Source organism: Podarcis filfolensis, assembly GCF_964270895.1.
Source record: "Podarcis filfolensis genome assembly, chromosome: 4".
Taxonomy (NCBI): Eukaryota; Metazoa; Chordata; class Lepidosauria; order Squamata; family Lacertidae; genus Podarcis; species Podarcis filfolensis.
Window position 1 is genome coordinate 10,860,561 of NC_139607.1, and position 12,709 is coordinate 10,873,269.

General features: G+C 45.7%; 1 protein-coding gene across 9 annotated transcripts in view; it reads right to left on the bottom strand.

The window, feature by feature from the left end:
- The window catches only part of HS6ST3 (heparan sulfate 6-O-sulfotransferase 3), a 206,922-nt gene that overhangs the window by 2,540 nt on the left and 191,673 nt on the right, over window positions 1–12,709 (bottom strand). For 5 of the 9 annotated variants that reach the window (XM_083610828.1, XM_083610826.1, XM_083610829.1 and 2 more), the window contains 2 exons: window positions 10,807–10,910; window positions 9,366–9,417 (listed from right to left, as the gene is read on the bottom strand). The exons of 1 other annotated variant lie outside the window; for it this stretch is intronic. The gene's annotated coding sequence lies outside the window, so the exon portion shown is untranslated. Of the gene's footprint in view, window positions 1–9,365; window positions 9,418–10,778; window positions 10,911–12,709 lie in introns of all 9 variants that reach the window. 3 more of the 9 variants (XM_083610831.1, XM_083610833.1, XM_083610832.1) reach the window with 3 other exon arrangements.

The window sequence follows — 12,709 nt, forward strand, 5'->3', positions numbered from 1 at the left end:
TTGTCCTTCACCCTGTAATTCAAGCACTGGTGATGTGATCATATTGATGGGAAAGGAAGATGCAATTAGCAGAGGCATGCTGAATATTTATCTTACTGCACTGATGTGTTTTCTTAGGTATGTCAAGTGATAGTCATTCTATTGTAACAGCCTCTGGCTAGATCAAATAATAAGTATTGTGCTGTAATAATAATTTTACTTTGAAAAGACTCCTCTGCGTTGAAAAATGATCTAGACGCAATGCCTTGTTTTGGTTTTTTTGTACATTGGTTTGCTGCCCTTAACCACATGAGGGAGCAGGAAAGCTTTGTATTACTTGAGAAGCCTGCAGAAGCATTCCTTCAGGAAGTGGTTTCTACCACAGAAGTCTTAGCTTCTTTTGCTATTTACTGTATTTTTTAAAAATCATGCTCATACCCAAAGGGTTTGAGGCAGCTTCAACTGCCTAAATTTCCATCTAGGTCACAACAGAGGGGCAGGCACCAGTTCAGAACTAATACTGGGCCTGACTCTGACTAAGGGAGATAAAGCTGGGTGTGGTTCCGCATAACAATGGTATTGTACAGCAAGACTCCATACCGCTCAACAGTCTCGTTTTGTGCCAGAGCACTGGACCAAAAGGGGCTCGGCTTTTGCTCTCATGCTCTGGCACAAATCACCTGGCTCACACCAGAGTGATGGACCAAAAGACCAAAAAAATGAGCGTCTTGATGTTGATCTGTGGGATGTTGAAGGGTATGAGATGCCAGATAACTGTGCTGTTTATCTTTATCAAGTAGGAAGATGGAAGAGATTGCTTTGGGATGCCCATGAAAATATGCCTCATTTTAGTCAAAGGTAATTTTGTGTGTATGTGTGTTTTAGATTATAGAAATCTCTAATAAGTAGGCCTGTTTAAATCAGGGGTGGTAGACCTCCTCCGTGGGACACAGGTGGCGCTGTGGTGTAAACCACAGAGCCTAGGGCTTGCCGATCAGAAGGTTGGCGGTTCAAATTCCCATGACGGGGTGAGCTCCCGTTGCTCAGTCCCAGCTCCTGCCAATCTAGCAGTTCCAAAGCATGTCAAAGTGCCAGTAGATAAATAGGTACCGCCAGAAGCTGCTTAGTCATGCTGGCCACATGACCTGGAAGCTGTCTGCAGACAAACGCCAGCTCCCTCGGACAGTAATAATAATAATAATAATAATAATAATAATAATAATAATAATTTATTATTTATACCCCGCCCATCTGGCTGGGCCTCCCCAGCCACTCTGGGCGGCTTCCATAGAAACCAAAAATACAGTAAAATATCACATGTTAAAAACTTCCCTGAACAGGGCTGCCTTAAGATGTCTTCTGAATGTCAGGTAGTTGTTTATCGCTTTGACATCTGCTGGAAGGGCGTTCCACAGGGTGGGCGCCACTACCGAGAAGGCCCTCTGCCTGGTTCCCTGTAGCTTTGCTTCTCGCAAGGAGGGAACCGCCAGAAGGCCCTCGGCGCTGGACCTCAGCGTCCGGGCAGAATGATGGGGGTGGAGATGCTCCTTCAGGTATACTGGACCGAGGCCGTTTAGGGCTTTAAAGGTCAGCACCAACACTTTGAATTGTGCTCGGAAACGTACTGGGAGCCAATGTAGGTCTTTCAAGACCAGTGTTATATGGTCTCAGCGGCCGCCCCCAGTCACCAGTCTAGCTGCCGCATTCTGGATTAGTTGTAGTTTCCGAGTCACCTTCAAAGGTAGCCCCACGTAGAGTGCATTGTAGTAGTCCAAGCGGGAGATAACCAGAGCATGCACCACTCTGGCGAGACAGTCCGCAGGCAGATAGGGTCTCAGCCTACGTACCAGATGGAGCTGGTAAACAGCTGCCCTGGACACAGATTTGACCTGTGCCTCCATGGACAGCTGTGAGTCCAAAATGACTCCCAGGCTGCGCACCTGGTCCTTCAGGGGCACAGTTACCCCATTCAGGACCAGGGAATCCTCCACACCTGCCCGCCTCCTGTCCCCCAAAAACAGTACTTCTGTCTTGTCAGGATTCAACCTCAATCTGTTAGCCGCCATCCATCCTCCAACCGCCTCCAGACACTCACACAGGACCTTCACCGCCCTCACTGGTTCTGATTTAAAAGAGAGGTAGAGCTGGGTATCATCTGCATACTGATGAACACCCAGCCCAAACCTCCTGATGATCTCTCCCAGCGGCTGCATGTAAATGTTGAAAAGCATGGGGGAGAGGACAGAACCCTGAGGCACCCCACAAGTGAGAGCCCAGGGGTCTGAACACTCATCCCCCACCACCACTTTCTGAACACGGCCCAGGAGGAAGGAGCGGAACCACTGTATGACAGTGCCCCCAGCTCCCAGCCCCTCAAGACGGTCTAGAAGGATGTTATGGTCGATGGTATCAAACGCCGCTGAGAGATCCAGCAGAACTAGGAAACAGCTCTCACCTTTGTCCCTAGCCCGCCAGAGATCATCAACCAGTGCGACCAAGGCAGTTTCAGTCCCATGATGAGACCTGAATCCCGACTGGAAGGGATCCAAATGGTCCGCTTCTTCCAGGCGTGCCTGGAGTTATTCGGCAACCGCTCGCTCAATCAACTTGCCCAAGAATGGAAGATTTGAGACTGGGCGATAGTTGGCCATCGTGGCCGCATCTAAAGATGGTTTTTTAAGAAGCGGTTTAATAACCGCCTCTTTCAGGCTCCCTCACGGAGGGAAGCATTCACCACCCCACGAAGCCCATCGCCCAGTCCTTCCCGGCTAGCTTTTATAAGCCAGGATGGGCAAGGATCCAGGAGACAGGTGGTTGGTTTCACTCGTCCAAGCAGCCTGTCCACATCCTTGGAGGTAACAGACTGGAATTGATCCCACTCAACTTGACTAGACAGAACTCTAGCACTCTTCCGCCCTGGCCCTGCTCCCACGGTGGAGTCTACTTCTTCCCGAATCTGAGCGATTTTATCTGCAAAAAACTTTGTTAAATCATTGCAGGAGAACATGTGGCCCGTACTGGGCCCCGATGTTGCAGGTGGTTCCGCTAAATTGTGAACCACCTGAAAAAGTCTCCTGCTGCTGTTTTCTGCAGATGCAATAGAGGCGGTGAAGAAATTCTTCTTCGCCGTCGCTATCACCACTTGGTAGGCTCGACGTTGAGCTCTAACCTGTGTCCAGTCAGATTCGGAATGAGTTATCCGCCACCGGCGCTCTAGCCGTCTCAACGATTGTTTCATTGCCCTCAGATCCATGGAAAACCACGGGGCTGTCCGGGCTCCATGCAATTGGAGAGGGCGCTTCGGAGCCAAACAGTCAATAGCCCTGGTTAACTCCACATTCCAGCGGGCCACCAGGGAATCAGCTGAAAGGCCATCAACATGGGATAAAGCATCCCCTACCACTCTCTGGAAACCATTTGGATCCATTAAGTGGCGGGGGCGGACCATCCGAATTGGTCCCACCTCCCTGCAGAGGGGATGGGTCGCAGAGAAGTCCAGTTGCACCAGGAAGTGATCTGACCATGGCACTTCTTTCGTTTCGCTTTTACTTAGTGTCAGATCACCAACATCCATAGAGGTAAACACCAGGTCCAAGGCATGTCCGCGGCTATGGGTTGGGCCAGACTTATTCAGGGACAGTAAAGCGAGATGAGCGCCATAACCCCAGAGTCGTCCGCGACTGGACCTAATGGCCAGGGGTCCATTTAGGTCTCATGCTCTTAGACCTCCTCCAGTTGTGGTACCGCCAGCTCCCATCAGTCTAAGCTAGCACAGCCAACAGTCAGGGATGATGGGAGTTCACGTTGACTGAGAGGGACCATGTGCATCGCTGTCCAGGTGTCTGAACAACTGAAGGGGCATAGGCAGTAAGGTCTTGCCTGATATTCTTGGCTGAAGCTAGGCACAGTGTGCTATTTCATGCCTTAATGCTGTATAGAAGCCGGGTCTAGTAACTGGGCTTCCTACAAGCCAGCATTGTGTAGCATCCCATGAGTTGGGAAGGGGCATACGGATGGGACCAGGGCACTCCATCAGGAGAGCTTAGCTTTACCATTTCTCTTTCTTGCTGCACTAATCTGACTGCTTCTCTGTAAATGGTAACCAGACTCAGCTAATCAGCCTTTATGTGCAATTTAGGCTCTCCAAGGCAGGCTAGTCCTGGTCTTTATGACCAGAAGCAGGCGAGCTGTGGGCGTTGCATGCCAATTCTTTCTGTACATAAATTAAGTGCATAGCCTTTCTCCAAAGGTGTGCTTGTTGCCTCCGAATCAGAACGAACAGGGAGCTTCTGGAAAAACAAAACATAGCCTGCTGGAACAAAATAAAGTGTACTTGGATGTTTGCCTGCCTGATCCTTCCTCTTTATTTCATCTTGGTTTGATGTAAATGTTACTGTTATTTTTAATGGGTTTTTTTTGGGGGGGGAGGGGAGTCTCTTCAAACAACTCATATTATGAACCCATCTCCCTTTTCCTCTCATCCAACCACTTCACTGAGTGCTGCATTTCACTTTGCGAGTTCTCAAGCAATACGTCCTTTTCCCAGCAGCAGTCAAATCTTCCCAAAGGACAAATAGATTTTTATTCCTCCCCCCTTTAAACTAGCTTATTGCCTAGAATAGATATCTGAGAAACACATGCACACGGTTCTCTAATCCTTATAATCTATAATCTATAATCCTTTACCACCCACATGCTCCTGTTTTCGAAAGGCAAGCTGCTAATTAGAATGCAGATTACTATAGCTGGAATTTATAGTAGCAGAATGTCAGTGTAACAGCAACTCTTAGCAGAAATGTGAAACCAACCTCTCCTCGAGAACTTCTCTACATGAGATAATTTGCTAATCCTTCCTTAAAGCCTTCCTTCCAATAGCTGGGCCACAATCCAAGAAACACTCAGCTAGGCATGCTTAAAGTCAGTGGAATCAGTGGGCTTAATTTAAGCATGTCTAACTCGGTGTTGGATTGGGGCCCTAGCGTACTTCTCAAATATCCAGGGATTCAAGAGGCTTTCTTATTTTAATGAAAAACACCATCCTTTTGTGTTAGCATTTATTACACAGCACCTTTATGCCGAATTGGGTTTAAACGTGCTTTATGAATCTTTGTGACTCGGAAACTACAACTAGTCCAAAATGCGGCAGCTAGATTGGTGACTGGGGGCGGCCGCCGAGACCATATAACACCGGTCTTGAAAGACCTACACTGGCTCCCAGTACATTTCCAAGCACAATTCAAAGTGTTGGTGCTGACCTTTAAAGCCCTAAACGGCCTCAGTCCAGTATACCTGAAGGAGCGTCTCCACCCCCATCATTCTGCCCGGACGCTGAGGTCCAGCGCCGAGGGCCTTCTGGCGGTTCCCTCATTGTGAGAAGCAAAGCTACAGGGAACCAGGCAGAGGGCCTTCTTGGTAGTGGCACCCGCCCTGTGGAACGCCCTTCCAGCAGATGTCAAAGCGATAAACAACTACCTGACATTCAGAAGACATCTTAAGGCAGCCCTGTTCAGGGAAGTTTTTAATCTGTGATATCTTAGTGTATTTTTGGTTTCTATGGAAGCCGCCCAGAGTGGCTGGGGAGGCCCAGCCAGATGGGCGGGGTATAAATAATAAATTATTATTATTATTATTATTATTATTATTATGCAGCAAAATGCACAGAAAACACTGCTGCAATTGAAGTGGGGATGCAGTCATTTTAAATAGGAAGAAAAAGATTTTTTATTTCTTTCTGCATGGTGGAGGAAGAGAAAACCTTCCAACTGAGAAACAGAGACAAGGCCCAGGATACCCCAAGGCCTCTCAACTAGAAAAGGTTTAAAGGTAAAGGTAAAGGGACCCCTGACTGTTGGTCCAGTCGTGACGGTCTCTGGGGTTGCGGCACTCATCTTGCTTTATTGGCCGAGGGAGCCGGCGTACAGCTTCCGGGTCATGTGGCCAGCATGACTAAGCCGCTTCTGGCGAACCAGAGCATCGCATGGAAACGCCGTTTACCTTCCCGCCAGAGCGGTACCTACTTGCACTTTGACATGCTTTTGAATTGCTAGGTTGGCAGGAGCTGGGACCGAGCAACAGGAGCTCACCCTGTCGTGGGGATTCGAACTGCCAACCTTTTGATCGGCAAGCCCTAGGCTCTGTGGTTTAACCCACAGCGCCACCCGCGTCCCTAGAAAAGGTTTAAGCATTCATAATTTTTTGTGGGCTGTGGAGCTCTGTTTTAAATTAGCAGAATTTTAGATGATGGAGTTTATCTATATTTTCGACTTCAACTGGAATCCTAAAATAAACTAACTTAAGGAAGTTCATTGTGCAGCAGTTTCCTGCCCTTTCCTTCCCTCTGTGTCCTGTTCCATCATTACTTTTCATTTAGAGGACAAGCACAAACCCAACTCCTCAACTAGGAGAGAAAGAGAGAGAAAGTGGTATGGAATATAGGTGTCATGGAATCGTCCAGCTGCCGATTTGTGGATGCTGTTGTTGTTATTTACTTTGCAGCTTTAGTTCAATTTTTGTACAATGCATTTCTGACATTTTAAATGTGCAAACTGCCCTGTGACCATCTGGCAAACAGCAGCATCAAAAAAATCTAAATAAACATAAAACATTTGCACAGGGGGCAATCCTGTTGCAAGATCAGCCTGGATGAGCAGCTTAGCATGCAACTGATCTCTAGCTCAGCTGGGCTCAGCCCACATTAAGTCACCAGCCCTGACTCAGCTGAAGATAACTCCAGCATAACTTGCTCTTCCTGGCTGAGCTGAGGCCGCTATAAGTCTCCCAAAAGGGGCATTCTGAGGGTGGGTGGGTGCGGCAGGCCGGGGGGGGGGCCTTAGGCTTGATCCAAAGCCCATTCACTCCGTCACTTAGCCTGACAACCCAGCAGAGCACTATTTTTAAGGCTTGTTTTCCCTCTGCCAGGCTTAGGCAGAGCAGCAGCAGCAGCCCCATTGCTGAATGGCACTTGGATCTGGTCTAACTTTACACCTAACTTAAACCCACTTCCTTTACGCCAGCACCCCGTGCGGAGGCTTTCTCCCACAATGAGCAAATGCAACAATGCTTAGTTTTTGGTTGCTGTTTTGTTAATGTTGTTCCTGTTGCTTGAATGCTGCGGTACTTGGTGAATCTTTTCATATGACTTTAGTTGTAACGGTGCTGCTTGGCTTATTTATTTCATTGTTTTGTTAATACTGTTTTATAGACTGCAATTGTTTTACTGATGATTTGCTAATTATTCCATATGATTTGTGCTTTATTTGTGATGTTCTATTATCTTATTGTTATTTATTGTTTGTAAGCCGCTTTGCGAGCCACTTGAATGAAAAGCAGTCTAGAAATATGCAACATATGGGGCAGAGACCGGTGGGGTCAGTTTTGTAGGCTGCCATAAGCACCCCCAGTTCTTTTAATCTTGCATAGAAAACAAGAAATCCTGAACTTTACTGCTGTTTAATGAGTGGCACTTTCTGTATGTGTTTTGGACTATGTTCATAGATAGTGTTGGGCCCTCATAATGTGACAGTTAACAATATTCTAATTTGTTGGTTTAATGTGATTTGCTTGCTGTTTCCCACTCCACTGTTTCATTTCCAAAACATGGTAATGCATTACATGAAAAAGCTTATCCATTAGTAACACTAATACTGCGTATGAATATTTAATACAAAATGCAACCGAATAAAATTGCCATTAAATATTTAAATTAGACTCGCATTTTCATATGTATGCAGATGACTCATTTCCCGTAAAAACACCTCCATACACTAATATATCACTCAGACCTTGTCAGTATAAATCAGATGTTTAGTGCAACTTGCTCTGTCAGTGAATGAATATGAAATGCTTCTTCAAATATTAACACTCTGTTTGATGCACATCCCAGCCTAGGCTGAGAACAAAGGAAGGAACGTAGTAAGATAAAAAATGAACAGGCCCAAGGATGGTATCTAAGCTGGCCAGATGTCCTCTTTTTAAGCCTCTTTTGATCTACCTGTCCAGTATCCTTACCTGCCCTCAATTCTGGTATCTCAAATGCATAGTCAGTGGGGTAAGATATTGTTTGTTACAAATAGGTAACTTGTGATCTAGAAATACTGCAGGAACTGTTAGTCACAATCTTGATTGGGGAAGAACTGAAAGCTAAGAGGCATTGATTATGATCTGTCTGTGTGAGATGAAAAGGTATGGTGGCATTCATTTGACACAGGTGTCCCATTTGTAACATCCTCCTGGCAATAATGCTAGACTCCTTGTTTCTTCTGTCCATACCTTTCCAGAGCCATTTCTCACTGCGGCTTCAAATTCCAGTCCCCAGTCAATTGGACCATGAGCAGAAGGAGCTGGCTTGTTCCACAAAGGCTTGCGCAAGAGTAACTGCAATGCCCTAGAGAAGGCAGCTGCCATAGCAGTTCTTGTCCTTCACTTTACCTGGAACCAGGACTTGGCTACAACACGCTTTCCGACCATGTTTACAGGACACTCACGCATGGGAACTCCTTGTTAGATCTGATTCCTACACTGTTCTAGGACGTGCTCTTTTCGCCATCGAACACCCGTGGAACCGACTGACTTGCCACAATGGGACTTATATCCAAGCACAATGGGGGAAACCCACTCGGCACTACAACCCATCCGAACAAGGAAAAAAGACTTTGGGAAGGCTACACCGATTCCATGTATTACGAACACTGGACTTACGGATTTTATTGCAGTGACCCTACCACCGCCTCCACTATCCAAGGTATTTGTGTACATAGATTTTGCTGTGTCTGGGATTTAGGGACTTCTTCGACTTGGGGAGGGGAAATGCACCTTGAAGGCTGGCTGCATCCTGTGGGAGGAGGTACCGCTTCGGAATGGGACCCAGAGATGTGGTGGGATAATGACCGACTTAAATCTCCTTCATCACCAAGATCCCCTACACCCCATAGGCACAGCCCCTAGGAACGTCAAATTATCAGAGTTACTCATCCCCACTCATTCCCAACAGTTGTCTGCATGGCAAAGCAACTTCTCCAGAAGGTCATCCACACTACCAATATGTCTGATTGCTGGGTATGTGCCCATACTCCCTCACACCTCGAACAAGGGGTACCCTGCATCGCCACACCCCTCACAATGCCCCAATACAGGACGGACTTTCTACTAAATCGTAACCTCACTTTTTTGAAACCAACCCTGCCGTATGTCTATTTGAGTGGTCAGGCAATAGGCCCTGTGTGCAAGGAGTTCTTGGGACCTGGAGACCATGCAGGATCCAGTACGTGTGCAGAAAAAACAAAACCATTTGTCAACACCTCTGGAGACGGGAAATCAACCTAAACACCTCTTGTACAGCAATCACAAACGAATAACACCATTTAACCCTTCCTCAACACACCACTTACCTGTGCTAAATCCTTTCAACATACTTTGCAGCCGCGCCTCTTCTGACGTCTACTGTATAGAAATTTAAGGTATAAATGTAAGAGATTTCTTTTGTTCGGGGTTCCTCCTCCAATGCCTGTAGCATGAGTGGGAACCCTGTTGCCAACAGCTATTTTTTAATAAAGATCAGGCTTACGTAGCTGCCTTGCTTTCGCTAGAATCTGGTCTGGTCTCTGTCATTTCCTACCAGCAGGAGCTTTCAGACTCTGGAGGTTCAGACTTCCTACTGGAGTTGGACCCCTTTAGCCAGGGTGCCTTTCGGCTTCCTATTTCATTATTATTTATTGAATTTATATACCGCCCTATACTGGGGGTTGTGCTAGGAGCACTTGTGCACACCCTTGCCTGTCCTTAAACTCCCTGGGAAGACAAGTCTAGCCGAATCACCCAGGGCCTTTCCTCTCATGCAACTAATCTTACTTAGCACATCTGCTTCAATACTTAGTAGAGATAAGGCATCCAGCCTGCCTTGTTGCATAGCTGTTCTATTGGGATTTTTAATATTCTTCAACTGAGAAAATGAATGCTCAGCTGAGCAATTTGTGACCATTACAGTCATACCTCATGCTACGGACGCTTCAGGTTACGTCTTTTCAGGTTGCGTCCCGCAGCGACCCAGAAGTATCGGGAAATGTTACTTCCGGGTTTCGCCACACGTGCATGGACAGAAGCACTAAATCGCACTTCGCGCATGCACACAAGTGCCAAATCACACAGCGTCCCTGCGCAGATAAGGCGCTTCAGGTTACACTCTTTTCAGGTTGCAAACGGGCCTCCGGAACGGATCCTGTTCGCAACCAGAGGTACCACTGTAACGTTTAAAATCTGGTCATGGTAAATTTATGTGGTGCCCGCCTTCCCTGATGCCCTAAGCAAATAATAATAATAATAATAATAATAATAATAATAATAATAATAATTAATTTGTACCCTGCCCAACTGGCTGGGTTTCCCCAGCCACTCTGGGCGGCTTCCATAAAGACCAAAAATAAACTAAGATGTCACACATTAAAAACTTCCCTGAACAGGGCTGCCTTAAGATGTCTTCTGAATGTCAGGTAGTTGTTTATCTCTTTGACATCTGATGGGAGGGCGTTCCACAGGTCGGGTGCCACTACTGAGAAGGCGCTCGGTAGGGCTAATTTTTCTTAATGATTAATCCAGCCTGGCCTGGCTTCTTCATTCTGGGGCATGGCATGTATTGTGGATGGTATTTACCAAACTTTGCAAACATAGGGGTGTATCATTCTATATTTAGAATCTAATTTTTGCATGAATCAGATTCATATCTCTCTTTCTCCACAAGTGTCAAATCACCCACAGGACTTTGAAGGCCCATTGCAATATGCTCTCATAAAAGGCCTATTCTGAACCCAGGGAATGAATCATCCCAAAGGATACTTTTAGCGCAGCACGTCAGGGAAGCTCATAACGCAGTTCTGTCCAAGGCACAGTCAAGATCTGGTCCTGGAGATAGATCAATGACCAACTGCCTGCAGATACCACTGTGAAATGAAAGCATTAATAGCCTGTTTCTATGCCTTGGGCACTCTAAAATACCTGCTAGAGAAAAATGCTTTCATCAGACAAAAAGGTACATCAAATGTCAAGCCAGGGAATTTGCTTTTCTCATAACTGGGGGCATTCCTGGAGAGGGCGAACAATCTGTTTTTCATCTTCTGGAAAGTCATCAGTAGAAAATGATATGGCACGAGCACACTATCAATTACCCCACCGGTTTACTTAGCGAGCTTAGTGACCAGGCTAACCATTACGATGCAGAGCACTGTAGTCTACCGAAGACACACGCTTGTGTACCCGAGGCAGCAAATGTTCACCTCTGTTACGTGCAAACTGAGTGCCGGACCACTTTGAAATTAGCTGCTAGGTGTCATGTTAGTTTGTTACTTCGATAATGTTGACGGAAGAAAACAGATTTAGAAACAAAGGGTTTCTGCTTTTCATTCTGAGAGATTTTTAACCCAATTACCCCCCCCCCCTGAAAATATGGGTGGGCCAAAGTTTGACTGGGATCCAGTGGTAGATCTTTGAGCAATGTGCAGGAATACTGTAGATATTTGTGTGGCAGGGCTGAGAGCTCAGTTCTGGTCCTGAAAACCAATTTTGCGCTTGGCTCCAGCCAGGGGATATCAAGGTAGAAAAACAAGGCTGATCCTGCAAGCCTGATTTTATTTCTTTCATGTCATTACATTTCTGGTTCCGAAAAGAGGAGAGAGCAGTTAAACAAAACAAAACCAAAGTAGCCCCCAAGCTACAGCTATCTGGACAGCTGGTCCAGATGTTCCCTATCAAAACTATTCGGTGTCCAACTTACTGTATCCCAACCTTAATTAAAATCCTACTAAAAATCTGTACTGGAGGCACTAAATAGCCTGAAAACATGTTGAACTGATAAAAACTACGTATGAGATTTGGTTTGGCCGCCCCTGCAGTCACTTTGTAGTAAGAGGCATCATTCTTCTGTCTCCAAGATGGCAAAATTGTGTGATTGTCATCTGTGACAAATACTTTTTATTGTGGGATTTTGTCTTCTGGCAAATGAATCTCAACATGGAGAGATGGCACCTTGATAGAGATGTACAAAACTCCTAGGAGCTGACTTACTATTTGTCCAAGATACGAAAGGCAAGCCTTAGGATTCTTAATAAATCAGTTATGGTTTCCCTCAGGAGACCACATTTCTCCAAAGGGTTTGTACATCTTAAACCTCAAAGCTCTAGGAATTAGTCCTACTAGTCCATGGGATCATTGCACATCAATTACAGCAGCTGAGGCTTTCATTCTTTAATAATTTCCCACAATATTTTATAGCTATAAGGTGCAGGTCTGATCAATTACAAAAGTTCTGAAGCAGATTTACTGTATAGAGTATAGCTGGAATCAAGGTTGATTTACCTTCCTGGGTAATGGAGGTGGGATCTACTTTCCAGTTTTATGTAAATGTGAAATTCTACTCTTTGCTACGTTTTAGCAGTTACTGGGGTGATGTGGCATTTTACACAATATAATGTTGTTTTTAAGTGGGAAAGGGCACGTTTTTGCAGTTTTATTTTCCTACCACAACGAAAGCAGCAAGTGCTCCAGACTGGCTTTGGAATTTTAAAACAATTTTTTATACATTCAGACAAAAAATTGCTCCTTTCTGAGGGCCTTTCATATGGGAACATAGGAATAATATTTTAAATGGGATTTGTTGGTTCTATGGTTTTTTGTTTGGATACAGTCATATCTAAGGCCAAACCTTTGAAACCTGCTTTGAAAACCAAATTGTGGATATGTTGAA